This window comes from Nerophis ophidion, linkage group LG28 (genome assembly GCF_033978795.1).
Source record: "Nerophis ophidion isolate RoL-2023_Sa linkage group LG28, RoL_Noph_v1.0, whole genome shotgun sequence".
In the NCBI taxonomy this organism is placed as follows: Eukaryota; Metazoa; Chordata; class Actinopteri; order Syngnathiformes; family Syngnathidae; genus Nerophis; species Nerophis ophidion.
The window spans coordinates 18,451,980-18,468,007 of NC_084638.1; the positions used below are offsets into that span (position 1 = coordinate 18,451,980).

Consider the following 16,028-nt stretch of genomic DNA (forward strand, 5'->3'; position numbering starts at 1 on the left):
TAATTAATTATAAAGAGTAACATGACAGTGGATATTTCACAAGAATTAACCAAAAACTGGAAATTGGGAATGGTACATAAAATCCTTTAGTGATTTTTATAATGCAGATGAAAGAGGTGGCACCGAGCAGTAAAAAAAAAAGGGGATATTTATTGATAAAAGAACAAAAACCAAGAGCAACAGAGAACTATGAAAACAAAAACTGCTGAAACCCAGCAAAACACTCACAGGAAAACAGCAAACAAAAACGAACAAACTTAATAATAATAACAATAAATAATATAAACAGATAGTAAATAAATAGAACAAAAAATATTGACTTATAGGTAGTCATCTACTTTTTTTTAACTAGTTTAATCACTATTTACAAAATAATAAAATCAGGCTTATGGGGCGTGTCATAATCGACCCAGTATTCCAAGTATAACGTAAATTTGTCAAATAAAATCCAACCATCCATCCATTTTCTACCACCTATTCCCTTTGGGGTTGCGGGGGGCGCTGCATGGTGCCTATCTCAGCTACAATCGGGCGGAAGGCGAGGTACACCCTGGACAAGTCGCCACCTCATCGCAGGGCCAACACAGATAGACAGACAACATTCACACTCACATTCACACACTAGGGCCAATTTAGTGTTGCCAATCAACCTATCCCCAGGTTGATTGGAAGTGGGAGGAAGCCGGAGTACCCGGAGGTAACCCACAAATTCACAGGGAGGACATGCAAACTCCACACAGAAAGAGCCCGAGCCCGGGATTGAGCCCCAGACTACTCTGGACCTTCGTATTATGAGGCAGACGCACTACAGTTCTACATGGTAGTGTGCTGGGGGGGCAGTACATCTAAGAAGGACAGCTCCAGACTTGAGAAACTGATCAGGCGGGCCGGTTCTACAATCGGAATGAAACTGGACTCACTGGTGACGGTGGCAGAGAAGAGGACTGTTGACAAACTAGTCAGCATCCTGGATGATGCCAGTCACCTTCTGCATAGCGTTATCAGTAGCCAGAGGAGCCTGTTCAGCGCTAGACTGCTTCATCCCAAGTGCAGGACTAATAGACTCAAGAACTCCTTTGTCCCACACGCCATTCGACTGTACAACTCCTCTCTGGGGCGGGGGGTACTAGAATGACAGGGGATGCAAAACAATAACAGTGCGATACATTTTCATAACATGGTCACTACTGCTTACTTTGTCTTGTTATATTCTTATTTTTCTGTTATATTGTTATTCCCATTGTTTTTATTCGTTTTGTAATATTTGTCTATTTTGTTTCCTTTTAAACCCCCATTATTTACTTTTTTTTTTTTTAAATTGATTTCAACTCTGTACACTGCTGCTGGAATTTTAATTTTCCTGAAGGAACTCTCCTGAAGGAATCAATAAAGTACTATCTATCTATCTATCTATCTATCTATCTATCTATCTAACCCCTCTGCCACTGTGAAGCCCGGGGTTAAATAAAATCATAATCAATAAAAGTCACTAGAGAAAAAGCGCTATATAAATATAATTCACTATAAAAGCCGTTATCTTCTCTGTTTTATAGATGTCCATTGTGATTTCCATCCATAGCTTCAAAGTTGGGCCCTCCTGTAATATCCATTTCCTGGTGATGCTCTTTTTACAAGCCACTAGTAGGATATTCATGAAGTATTTCTCTTTTTTTCAGCCAATCCTGAAAAACAGAGTCTTACTTTCAAGGGGTCATTTGAAAATATCCTGTAGAGCTTGGTGTATCTCTTTCCAATAGTCCTTTATGGCAGAGCAGTCCCAGAAAACATGCTAGTTGTTAGGTCTGGGCGAAAATGAGGACTTAGGTGCAGAAGCGTGACAATTGACTCAGACTTTATTTAATTAGTTTTCTTTGCTATCTCTAGAACAGAGTGATCAAAACAAAGTGGCTACAAAATCCATCTATGGTAGATTTGAGGAACAAAGGAAATGCAGCAGGGCTTCACGGTGGAAGAGGGGTTAGTGCGTCTGCCTCACAATACGAAGGTCCTGAGCAGTCAGGGTTCAATCCCGGGCTTGGGATCTTTCTGTGTGGAGTTTGCATGTCCTCCACGTGAATGCGTGGGTTCCCTCCGGGTACTCCGGCTTCCTCCCACCTCCAAAGACATGCACCTGGGGATAGGTTGATTGGCAACACTAAATTGGCTCTAGTGTGTGAATGTGAGTGTGAATGTTGTATGTCTATCTGTGTTGGCCCTGCGATGAGGTGGCGACTTGTCCAGGGTGTACCCCGCCATCCGCCCGATTGTAGCTGAGATAGGCAGCAGCGACCCCAAAGGGAATAAGTGGTAGAAAATGGATGGATATATAAAAAGTAACATTAATTTAATATTCAAGTTAATATGGTGATCATAAAATCAGGGAGCCATGCATTTTTGCTCGAACAAAACCTTATGTAAATTATTTAAAAAATCCAGAGTAAAATGACAGGCATATAGCGCAGTGATTACAAACAATACATTGGAAGCAGACACCACAATTGATGTACCTCAGATAAAAGTCACAATTTCTCCATGATTGTTGGTTAGGAAATTAGGAATTAGGAAAAATGTTTTTTTTGGTGGTTCTGTATTTGCTGACGTACATTGTGCCAGCGGGAGTGTGTTAGAAGCCTGCTGGTGACTTAACACTGCATGAATGTAGCGGCCGAGTGCATCAAATATGGATGCAAAATTGTCATTAAAATATACTTTGTAAATTAATGAGCAGAAGTACAATAATAATTCAAGTCATTTTCAGGAAAACTAACATCAAAATGACTCAGTTGGTCCCCAACATGGTGCCTGTTGTTTGGTTGTCCACACTCTCTCTAGACAGCCCTCTGGTCACCTTTACTAGAGAGCGCCCCTTGTGGCCACGTCAGGTAGATGCTTGAGTGGCTTTTCTGGGAAATCACGTGACCTGACAACCACAACTGCTGTGTCAAGTTTGCAGCTAAACTTCCTCATCAGCTGTTTTTTTTTTCAACTGAACCCCAACCTATTCATTGAACAACTACTTGAAACTAGTCAAACATTTGACTTGATAAGACATCTTGAATGAAGATATCTCCAATCAACATCTCTATATCTAGAAATGAGCAGTCCCTTTCAAGATGGAAATAAGTGTTTTATTCTGAAAACAAGTAGGGAAGGCCAGTTTATTTATAGAGCACAATTCAAAGTGCTTTACAGAAAATGACAAGAAGGCAAAAATAAAATTCAAGAACCATGAAAAATACTTAAAAATAAAAGAAGAAGAATATTCATAAAACAAGGTTCTCAGAGCTGGAGATGGTTCATATGGTTCTAACATGTCAGAGATGTACTTTGGCACAAGACCATGAAAGGACTCGTACACAAGGAGACCTGTGGAGCAACAGGAAGCCAGGACTGATACAGACTAATATGCTCATATTTCCTGGTTCAAGTCGGGACTTGAGCAGCAGCATTCTGGGTGTACTGCAGTTGCTTTACAGTTGGTTTAGAGAGCCCAGTGAAAAGACCATTACAGTAGTCCAAACTGCTGGAGACAAAGACATAGTCTTTCTAAGTCTGATTCAGACATTATTCCTCTGATGTTGGCAATGTGTTTCAGGTGGTAAAAGCTGCTGATGATATTGACTTAATGCGGCTGTTAAAGTTCAAGTCTGAGTCCATCATTACCTCCAGATTTCAATCAATCAATGTTTATTTATATAGCCCTAAATCACAAGTGTCTCAAAGGGCTGCACAAACCACAACGGCATCCTCGGTAGGGCCCACATACGGGCAAGGAAAAACTCAACCCAGTGGGACGTCGGCGGTAGTGACTATGAGAAACCTTGGAGAGGACCGCATATGTGGGCAACCCCCCCTTTGGGGATTGTAATAGAGATCCATCTGGATTCATGAACTTAATTCTAAACATTTCTTCACAAAAAAAGAAATCTTTAACATCAATATTTATGAAACATGTCCACAAAAATGTAGCTGTCAATACTGAAAATTGCATAGTTGCATTTCTTTTCACAGTTTATGAACTTACATTCATATTTTGTTGAAGTATTATCCATTAAATATATTTATACAGTATTTATGAATCGCTGCTATTTTTTAGAATATTTTTAATAAATCTTACCTGTCCCTTGGCATATCTTCAGGTACCCCCAGGGGTTCACGTACTCTCAATCAGAGGACTACTGTACAACTTATCATCGCGCACGCTTTTACATCACACAACCATAGTGACAGCTTTGTATCATGTTGTGTGAGACTTGTGCAGAACAATCTTAGAGGCTGCAAGACGTACTTGGTCAACAACCATACAGGTCACACTGAGGGTGGCCGTATAAATAACGTTAACACTGTTACAAATACGCGCCACACTTTGAACCCACACCAAACAAGAATGACAAACACATTTTGGGAGAACATCCGCATCCTAACACAACTTAAACACAAGAGAGCAAATACCCAGAACACCTTGCAGCCCTAACTCTCCCGGGCTACATACGCCACCTCAACCGACTCAAGTAGGGAGGGTGGGGCGTGGGGGGTTGGTGGTAGCCGGGGTGTGTATATTGTAGCCCAGAAGAGTTAGGGCTGCATGGGATTCTGAGTATTTGTTCTGTTGTGTTTATGTTGTATTACGGTGCGGATGTTCTCCTGAAATGTGTTTGACATTCTTGTTTGGTGTGGGTTCATAGTCTGGCACATATTTGTAACACTGTTAAAGTTTTTTTTACGGCCACCCTCAGTGTGACCTGTATGGCTGTTGATCAAATATGTCTTGCAATATTTCATGTGCGTACTGCACAGCCATTTGCAACATATAACTGGGCTTGCAAACTGTCTATACAGGATGTAGAGGGCGCTAAAGGCACCGTCATTATGACACCCCCTGAATACTGTTGATTGGGTAAAATTCGGCAGGGATTTCAAACAGACGAAAAGCTGTCTTTGTTGCACCGAGCCAAAGGTTTGGAATTCCGCTGTGTAAGATGGGAGGAAACGGGAGGGGTTATCTATTGTGATCCAAGACTTGCCCAAGCTCGATCCAGGACCAGTAAAAGCCTGAGGCATCTTTTACTTTTGTGTTACTGTGACCAAAAACAAGGGCTGTTTACACCCCCCCCCCCCCATTCCTTTAGAAACAGCTGTTGATATGTAAACGGGGTATATCCAAATAAAAGAAGAGACGTGAACCTTTTTCCGTGAGAGCGTGGGTGACACTGTAAGAGGTTACAGGTCGACAAGTTTTTTCTCATATTGAGCACGATTGAATTATGTCTCTGTTTATTTCCTTGCTTCTTGTCTTGTTTAATAGATGTCATCGATGTGACAATGTGAAAAACATGTTTTACTATTTGACTGAAACCTGTATTTAATTAGACACATGTTTTAGAGCAAAGAGAACACATTGTAATAAAAACATGATCAAATAATTCATGTTGGAGTGCAAAATAATCAACAGAATTAAATCAGAAAATGTCTTTCAGTATTTTCCCATGAGAGGTCGCCACAGCACAGCAATCATGATGATTCTGCTCAATGTTCACCTTCCCATCCTGACCGGGAATCGTACCCACACCCACTGTCACACACAGCAGATGTGTATACATTTCCACTACTAGCATCAACAGAAGATCAGTTGAATTGTGTTATTTTATTCTCTTAAATTTGCTGTCATTTCCATAAAATATTGTGTTTTAATAAAGAGCAATGTCATTTATTCATTCATTCTGTTGAAATTTGACAAAATATTTTAGACATGGTAAAGGCTTAAGATAATTTAATTCTTGTTTTGCATGACTTCAAGCTGAAAGTGTTATCTTGTGGGTAATGACAAAACCTCCAAAACAGAATTGTATTAGACAAGTTTTTAATGAATAAAACACCCAGAATGTACATGAAATATTGTACACATAAAACACTGAATATCAAGAGTATAAGAACGGCCTACCTTGTTTACTTCCCTAATGACATCCTCGGCATGTTTGGCAATCGAGCAAAAAAATGACTATGCAAAAAGGAACGGAAAAACAGCAAAGGTTTTCAAAAAATATAAATATTTTTGCAACGCTTTGTCATAAAAATCTTGTGTCACTGTCCCCTTCCCTCACACTAACTGGTAGGGTTGGCTACCGAAATCAGTATTTTTGTAGGTAATGACCGAATTCCCTCGGTATTATCAATTTACATAAAATCAAATGGTGCAATAGTTCGATACCTTTGTTGCATGTGAGGTCATGTCCGGTTTCAGGCTAAACACGGGCTCACGTAAACAATCACTCAAGCAGCACTCAGGCTGGACTCAGCCAAACTCCCTCTAAGTCACGTTGCCATTTTCAACACCAACAAAGTGTGCTTAATAAAAAACAGCTCAAACGCAAAGTAATGCGACACTCTTCCAAAACGCGCTAGCTTATTGCTAATTTACATAGGATTTTACATTGACAGGCTATTATTAGCATGAGCGGTTTTACATGGCGATTTCCACACCTCGGAATTTGGTAAAGGAAACGACAACTAAGATTATAGTTAGAATTTACAGTTTTGTGTTAGGAGGACAATTCTTACAGTATTGACACTTTGTAGGGTGCAACCTAACACATTTGTTTTCCTGGAAAAAAGCTACTTTCTAGTTTGACAACATACCATTAATAGTTATACAGTGCTGCCATCTAAAGGTCTTGGGAGTGCAACTGCATTGCAAATGAGACTAATGTAATCAGAAAACAAGATATAACAACTGGACAGCAGTTCTTATAATCATCATTCTTAAATGTTACATATAAAACAATTAACATTAACATACAAAAGTAAATGGTACTATTGTTCCAAAATATTTGTAAAAATAATGATGAGATGTGACAAGGTGATATTCACTGACAAGCAGCTGTCTATTGGTTTGAAAAGGAAAGAAGAAAACCTTGTCAATGTGATGACACATGAGCCCCAAATGATGACATCACAACTACATGGACACAAAGATCAACATCAACATGATTCACTGGCAAAATATTGTTGAAAAATGCAGATTGAAGGTGTTTGCTCAGTCATAAACAGCCAAATAAGACATCATGTATCATGAGGAGTAATTTGTGCAGATGTGAAAGAAATGTCCAAGTGTGATGAGGTCCCTCGGCGATGGAAACATCTCTCTGTGTTCCAGTGCACAAAGTATGCTGGAGGAAGAAGATGACTCAGCACATTCCCAACAAAAGCAGGTGAATCCAAGTGCAGATGTTAGCATGTGGCAGAGTGAACATCATCTTCACACAAAGTCAGAAGAACATTTGGAGGTGCGTGAAAAAGCAAAGTCCTCACTGTGTGCCGACTGCTGTGTGTCACTCAGCCTTCAGCCTTCACGTCTCTCCAGCTGTCGGAGCACAAAACGCACCGTGAGCTGATTACGCTGCTCATGCTAAGCCGACACCTCACTCTGGTGAAGGAAGTCCATCCAGAAGGTGCATCTTCATTCATATCACATCTTTTCAGCTGTGAATTCAAGAAGCAGAATTCTGCTCTTCTACTTCCTGACTAGTCTAAGACTGAGTCTCCAAACAGGTTCAGTCTGGCTTCAAGGCTCATATGCAACCAGCCCTCCAGTGTCCTAGTCAGGTAAGTGTCCCATTAGTGCCATGCCTCTGCTTCCTTTTACTTTGCCCATTTCATCTTCTTTTTAGCTGCACATACAGTCATGGTCAAAAGTTGTAAAGAACTTAATGTCATGGCTGTCTTGAGTTGTCAATCATTTCTACAACTCTTATTTTTTTGTGATAGAGTGATTGGAGCACATACTTGTTGGTTACAAAAAACATTCATGAAGTTTGCTTCTTTTATGAATTTATTATGGGTCTACTGAAAATCTGAGCAAATATATCTGCTGGGTCAAAAGTATACATACAGCAATGTTAATATTTGCGTACATGTCCCTTGGCAAGTTTCACTGCAATAAGGCGATTTTGGTATCCATCCACAAACTTCTGGTTGAATTTTTGACCACTCCTCTCGATAAAATTGGTGCAGTTCAGCTAAACTTGTTGGTTTTCTGACATGGACTTCTTTCTTCAGCATTGTCCACAAGTCACGACTTTGGGAAGGCCATTCTAAAGCCTTAATTCTAGACTGATTTAGCCATTCCTTTACCAGTTTTTAACGTGTGTTTAAGGGTCATTGACCTGGGGAAACACCCAACTGTGCCCAAATCCCAACCTTGGGGCTGAGGATTTTAGGTTATTTGGAAGAATTTGGAGGTAATCCTCCCTATTCCTTGTCCCATTTAGAGCATCAGTTCCATTGGCAACAAAACAGGCCCAGAGCATAATACTACTACCACCATGCTTGACAGTGGACATAATATTCCTGGGATTAAAGGCCTCACATTTTCTCCTCCAAACATATTGCTGGGTATTGTGGCCAAACAGCTCCATTTTTTGTTTCATCTGACATCACATGGACAAAGATAAGACCTTCTGGAGTTCTGTGGTCAGATGAAACAAAAAGTGAGCTGTTTGGCCACAATACCCAGCAATATGTTTGGAAGAGAAAAGGTGAGGCCTTTAATCCCAGGAACACCAAGCCAACCGTCAAGCATAGTGCTGGTAGTATTATGCTGTGGGCCTGTTTTTCTGTCAACAGAACTGGTGCTTTACAGAGAGTAAATGGGACATGGCAAAAGAAGGATTGCCTACAAATTATTCAAGACAAGCTAAAATTATCAGCCCGGACATTGGGTTCTGGGCGCACTTGGGTGTTCCAACAGGACAATGTCAGACACACGTCAAAAGTGAAAAAGGATTGACTAAATCAGGCTAGAATTAAGGTTTTGGAATGGCCTTCCCAAAGTCCTGACTTAAACATGTGGATAATGCTGAAGAAACAAGTCCATGTCAGAAAACCAACACATTTAGCTGAACTGCACAAATTTTGTCAAGAGGAGGGGTGAAATACCAAAAGCGCCTTTTTAAAGTGAAACTTGCCAAGGGACACGTAAGCAAATATTAACATTGCTGTATGTATACTTTTGACCCAGCAGATTTGCTCACATTTTCAGTAGACCCATAATAAATTCATAAAAGAACTAAACTTCATGAATGTTTTTGTGACCAACAAGTATGTGCTCCAATCACTCTATCACAAAAAAATAAGAGTTGTAGAAAGTATTGGAAACTCAAGACAGCCATGACATTATTTTCCTTACAAGTGTATGTAAACTTTTGACCACGACTGTACATGAAGACAGACACGCTAAATGGATTGCGCTCTCTATTTTGCTCATTTCAGAGACTCTGCGCAGAAGTTAAGTAGATGAGGTTTGCAGATGTTTTAAAACACACAAACCTTTAGTAGATCAGGCCCTTGATGTTCATTATCATGACCACTCATCAAAAGTTGGCTGTGATACTTTCTATTGCGTGCGCTTACACCAGTATCAAGCTACTCCTAATGGAGGGAAGCTTTTATTTTCCTGCTAAACCCGTAACACGTGTCTACATCACAGCTTAAAACAGCAAGTTTGCAAGTTGACCCTTACAAAGATACCAACAATCCAGAATGTTGATGGTAACAGAAACAGAAAGTCAATATTATATTGATCATACCTGACATAAAGGTGTATAACAAAGATGAATATGTAATAAATGACCGCCTTTGTGGAGTTAAACTTACAAAGTGTGTGAGTGATGCTTCACCACTGCTTTGTTTATTGTTCTCGTTTCCAAGAAAAAGAAGATGTTTTACTTACCAGCTGGATCGTATTGGGCTGAAATGAAAGAGAAAGCAGGTGAAATTCACATCTCATGAATGACGGCAGAGACTTTTTGGCGTCTTCCTGAAAGAGGAAACATTTGTGTCCCTCACCTTGTCTGCTTCCGCGACGCTTATTGATGAAGATGATGATGATGGGGGCCGCCAGGAGGACCACCACAGCGAGGACCGCCAGCGTGGCAGTGATGCTCACGTTGCCTGTTGGTATGGTATGATTGATTTGTTTGACAGCTGCTTGTTAAGTCACATGAAGGAACATCAGGTGGTTCCATTGACACTATTCAACATGTCCTAGATGTTTCTTTCTCACCTTCATGGCTTGCGTTTCTCAGGATGCTTCTTCTCTCCAGCTTGGTGACCAGGTCCTCCTTGATGCCAGACAGCTGGAACACACATTCGTACTTGCCCTCCACCTCGGCCGTCACCTCCACTTTCAGCTCCACCGACATCTGGAAGGTTCCGTCGTGGTTGGGGAGCAGCTCTCCGTGCTCCACGTCCTCCAAGATCTGTCTTTCCTCCAAAACAAGTCGGCTCGGTCGGGGTAGAAACCTGTCGCCATGCAGCTGACCGGAGATGATGCCGTCTTCTGGAGGAGGAACACCTCTGGAAGCTCTGCACAGGAAGTGACGTGTGAATGGAGGATGACGTGGACAGAAGATGGAGGTAAAGATGGAGATCAACAGAGACAATTAAGGTAAAGATGGAGAGAAAATAAGAGAATGAAGGTAAAGATGGAGAAAAAAATGAGACAATGAAGATAAAAATGGAGATCAACGGATGTAAAGATGGAGAAAAAAGGAGAAAATGGAGGTAAAAAGTCAGAAAAGGTGATAATGAAGTTTAAAGATGGACAGAAAAGGAAATAATGGAGGTTAAGATAGAGAAAATGGAGGTAAAGATCGGGCGAATGAAGGTAGGTTAAGAAGGAGAAGGAAGGAGAAAATGGAGGTAAAGATGGAGAGAAAAGGAGATAATGAAGGTAAAATGAAGAGAAAAGGAGGGAATGTAGGTAAAGAAGGAGGGAAGAGGCGATAATGAAGTTAAGATGGAGAGAAAAGGAGGAAAGGGAGAATGAAGGTAAAGATGGAAAGAATGGAGGTAAAGATGGATAGAAAAGGAGAGAGTGGAGGTAAAGATGAAGGGAAGAAGAAAATGGAGGTAAAGACGAAGCGAAAAGGAGAATGGAGTTAAGATGGAGAGAAAAGGAGGGAATGGATGTAAAGAAGGAGAGAGAGGTGACCATGAAGGTAAAGATGGAGAGAATTGACAAAGATGGAGAGAAAAGGCTAAAATAAAAGTAAAAATGGTGAGAAAAGAAGGAAGATGGATAGAAAATGAGAGAACGAAGGTAAAGATAGATAGAAAAGGAGAGAAGGTAAAGATGGAGACAAAAGGGGAGAACGAATGTAAAGATGGAGAGAAAATGAGAGAATAGAGGGGAAGAAAGAGGGAAAAAGAGAAAATGGAAGTAAAGATGGAGAGAAAAGGACATAATGGAGAAAAAGATGGAGGGAAAGGGAGAATGAAGGTAAAGATGGAAAGAATGGAGGTAAAAATTGGTAGAAGAGGAGAGTGGAGGTAAAGATGGAGAGAAACAGAGGTAAAGAAGGAAAGAAAATGAGAGAATGAAGGTAAAGAAGGAGAGAGAAGGAGAAAATGGAAGTAAAGATGGAGAGAGAAGGAGTTGAAGAGAAAAGAGTATGGAGAGACCGAGTGTAATGTGAGTAATGTTCCTATAGGGGGAGTGCTAACATGTGAGAAGGTGAAAGTACAAGGTGTGCTTCTACCTGTTCTCATTAGGACCTTCTTCCCATACTCCACATACTTCTTCAAGTAAGAAGGACATAGTTCAGTGTAATAATACTTATTGTAGTCTAGTCTAAGTGTGTCCTGGTCCCACGTGAGTTTGGAGGGGAAAGCTTGTTGATTTGCTGCGGTCCATGTCCATGTCTTCATGCCCAACGATATGAAATCTTCTCCATCATAACTGATCTGCTGCCAACCTTTAACTTCATCAGTCTCATCATTCCATTCACATCCTGACATCACCTGGTAAGTGTGAACACCTGAGAGACACAAAGTGTTGTAAAGCAGAGTGAAACTAACACACATGTCTTTGTTGTAGCTTATTATGGGATGGACAGAGACAAGGTATATCAGTGCAGTAATGTGTGTTTTTAATACACTATCAAAATATCAAATACATTAGAATAGTAGAAAGTTCAACATAAACAAACCTCCAGTTTGGTTGAAACGCTTCTTAAGTATTTCAATGTTGTCTTTGGAGACATGTTGTCTAAAAACTTTCTTCTCTGTTTGTCTCTGCCAGTAGTTTGGATCCTCTGCTGTGATTTTGTTCATCCAGTCCTGTTTGGATTTTACTTTCCTGATGTTGCTGTCATAGTAACTCATCTCAACTTCATCAACATATAAAACACTCACAAACTCTGGAAAGTTTGGAACTTGAGAGGATGTAGTGTCAAAATACTGAAGCGTGTGAATCACTGAAAGACAAAAAGGCAGAAAAACAACATTTGATTCTTTAGTTTCATGTTGAACAATTCCTATTTGAAATGATGCTGTCTTCATTTCAACTTCAAACACTGCTGCTTCTCACAGTAAACAATCACTTCCTGTTCCAAGAGACAATAACACCGTTTGTCTTTGATGTCATGCATCTCACATTTATACCTCACTTTAAGACCACACACAGGAAGAACTGGACTTATTTCCTTCTACAACTGTAAGTGTCAAATAAATATATGACATTATTGCTGGCAGAGAAGTGAAAGTTGTTTTTCGAGGTGAGGGGAAGTTCAAACTAGTGATGTCACTGCCAAAGCATGGAAATATAGCACCGCCTTATGGAATGTTGACAATGGAATACAACAACAATATATAATACCCTTCATTTACATATTAGGACTATTACTGCGGTCAAGCCAGCCGCACCTGAATTTCAAATGTGCCTATACGCTAGACATTACGGTAATTGAGCTAAAACGCACATTTTTTAAGAGATAAATTCATATAAAATATGTAAAGCATTGAAATTGAAATATAAGAGGTGTATCTCCAACAGCTCGTATAGGACTACTATCCTGCAATGTTTGGGGTCAATAAGTCACATGACCTGGAAGCTATTGAGCTAAAAAGCTCATATTTACAGTAATACATTCATATAAAATAGGTAAAGCAATGAAATTGAAATATAAGAGGTGTATCTCCAATAACGTTTATAGGACTATTATCCTGCAATGTTTGTGGTCAATAGGTCACATGACCTGGAAGTGCAGGATGGTATATATATATATATATATATATATAACACACACACACACATTGTTGTGTATATATATATATATATTTATATATATATATATATATATATATATATATATACACATATATACTGTATATTACCAAATAAACGCCTCTTCCTAATAATAGCCCATGTATAGCGATACACCACAACTGACTGGAAGTGGGGGAAGAGCTGGGAAAGTAGGCAAAAGTCCTCAAACTGTTCAAAAATCAGTTACACAAGTCCCGCAGCTGGCCACCCGAGTCAAGGGATGCCCAGCATGTCCATAGCACACACCGCAGAGTCACACTGGAAGAGGGGTGGAAAGTTGGGAAAGTAGGCAAAAGTCCTCAAACTGTTCAAAAATCCCACAAGTCCCCCATGTCCCAAAAATTCAAAAAATGAATACAAATCCAGGGGCCGGATTTTGGACGCTGGCGGGCCGTTTTTGGCCCGCATGCCTTAGTTTGGAGACCATTTTCAAAAATTGTCCCCAGCCAAGTCTTTTTTTCTTTGGAGTTTATAGAGAGTAAATCCAGCAGAAAATTGGCCTTATAAAGAAAGGGAGAGAGTTAAGAGGGGAAAAACATGCATTTTCAGGCTGCCTGAGAAAAAGCACCCCCCCCCCAAACTCCGCCTCTGGAGGTCCGATCATCACATGGTATTCACTGTATACAGGGGGGGGGGGGGGGTAAGGATGAGTAACCAGTGTGAGTTTCATGTCTCTACGAGCTTCCTAGCCAGAGATAGATAGGGGGTGCTTTTTCAGGCAGCTAGTCTGAAGGTGCTGTCTGAAAAAGCACCCCCCCCCCCCCCCCCCCAACTCCGCCTCTGGAGGTCCGATCATCACATGGTTTTCACTGTATACAGGATACAGGGGGGGGGGGGGGGGGGTAAGGATGAGTCACCAGGGTGAGTTTTATGTCCCTACGAGCTTCTTAGCCAGAGATAGATAGGGGGTGCTTTTTCAGGCAGCTAGTCTGAAGGTGCTGCCTGAAAAAGCACCCCCCCCCCTAACTTCAGGCAGCTAGTCTGAAGGTGCTGCCTGAAAAAGCACCCCCCCCCCCCCTAACTCCGCCTCTGGAGGTCCGATTATCACATGGTTTTCACTGTATACAGGGGGGGGGGGGGGTAAGGATGAGTAACCAGGGTGAGTTTCATGTCTCTATGAGCTTCCTAGCCAGAGTTAGATAGAGGGTGCATTTTCAGGCAGATGTACTAAAGGTGCCGCCTGAAAAAGCACCCCCCCCCCCCCCCCCCCCCAACTCCGCCTATGGATGTCTGATCATCACATGGTTTTCACTGTATACAGGGGGGGTAAAGATGAGTCACCAGGGGGAGTTTCATGTCTCTATGTGGTTCCTAGGCAGAGATAGATAGATTTTCAGGCAGCTGGAATCAACACTTCACTGAAAATGCACCCCCACCATGACTCCATCTCTGGTACTTCGGGTACTTTTGGTAAAGTTATTTGTGAATGTTCAGTTTGAAACTTCTTAAAACCAAATCAATGATAGATATCAGATGCATTCATTTATTGCTGTATTCATCCATCCACCCATGAGCTTCTTAAAGTTAAAGAAAATGTCATATTTTTAAAATACGAGTATTGGATCACGTCGAGTGAAGCAGCAAACATTCGTTCTCCTTGATGTCTCTAAAAAAGTACATATAGAGGCTTACTTTGGTGTATATATTCTTTACAGTAAGCTGTCAAGGTAGACAATACATTTTCGGGACAGCAAATATTCCTATATTAAATGGTTATTGTTTTCGCCTTATCTGAATGGTGGTGAAATCATTAAAGGCTCACAATTAATCCATCCATTAATATATCCAAAGTAAAGACAACTTGGATTATTCACCTTGTTATGTACCTTTTTATGTCGAAAGAGGCGATTTTAGCAGAGTTTAGCTACTTTTCGAGACGGGTGACGTAACCGAGTGATGTAAGCGCGCTCCCGCCAGGGGGTGCATAATTCGGCACAACACCTGCTAATGTGGATCCTCAATAAAAAAACAATAAAAAAAAATCCATCCATCCATTTCTTACCGCTTGTCCCTTTCGGGTCAATTAAATCCATTATTTCAGAATAATTCCCACCAATAGAGTGATATTTGTGTACATTAAATTACATCTCATCTCATAACTGATACTACTTATTGTTTCCTGGATTAACTATTGTTATTTTCCTATTTAAAAGTGAAACCAACGTTTCCGGAAATGCTAAAGTAAAAAGTTTGATGTATGTTGCTGTTAAAGTGAGACAACTTGAACAAGTTTGACTCGTTAAAAGTTTGAGCAACAAATGAAGAGGCAAACTATTCACTGATTGATGTTGATGAGAAGAGTGTCAATAATAATGAGAAGAAATAAATGAGTATTTTGGATGAAATGAGCATGTAGGAATGAGGTGTATAAACTTGTAAAGAAAGTGGACTTACCAGGCGTCACGCTGTGTGTTTGTACAACTAGGAGGAAGAAGGAAAGCAAGTTCATCATTAAATGTCACAAAAGTGCAGAAGTCAATAAAAAAAGTTTCTAGTTTTAATCCTCGGAGAAAAACAAGGCGACGACAACTTGTTTGACGAGTAAACATGAAATGGACGCCAAGGCGGAAACGAGCATTTATAAAATCTCCCCTGAGCCAATGAGAATATTAAGACGTTGTCACCAGGTAAGCTTGTTCGCTTTACACACATATTCTAACTGCTGGGTGGATTTCGGGGAAATCACGTGACTTGAAATCACTTCCTGGAGGAGGATACACATATTTTACAGCAACGCAGTTCCTCCACTGCAGCTAACACATGAATATTAACAAAATAAAAGTCATATCTTCATTACAAGAATAAAAGTGTCGGAGGTGATTGTTATAGTGTGTTGCATCATAAAGACGACAAGAGTCCTGCTGTGGCTCAGTACCGTGTATTCAGGCTGCATGTAGGACGTACAACTGAGGTAAACACACGT

The 16,028-nt window shown here is 40.5% G+C and overlaps 1 pseudogene; it reads right to left on the reverse strand.

The window, feature by feature from the left end:
* Window positions 1-5,843: 5,843 nt before the first annotated feature.
* Window positions 5,844-15,741, reverse strand: LOC133545487 (major histocompatibility complex class I-related gene protein-like; annotated as a pseudogene).
* Between the last annotated feature and the right edge of the window lie 287 nt (window positions 15,742-16,028).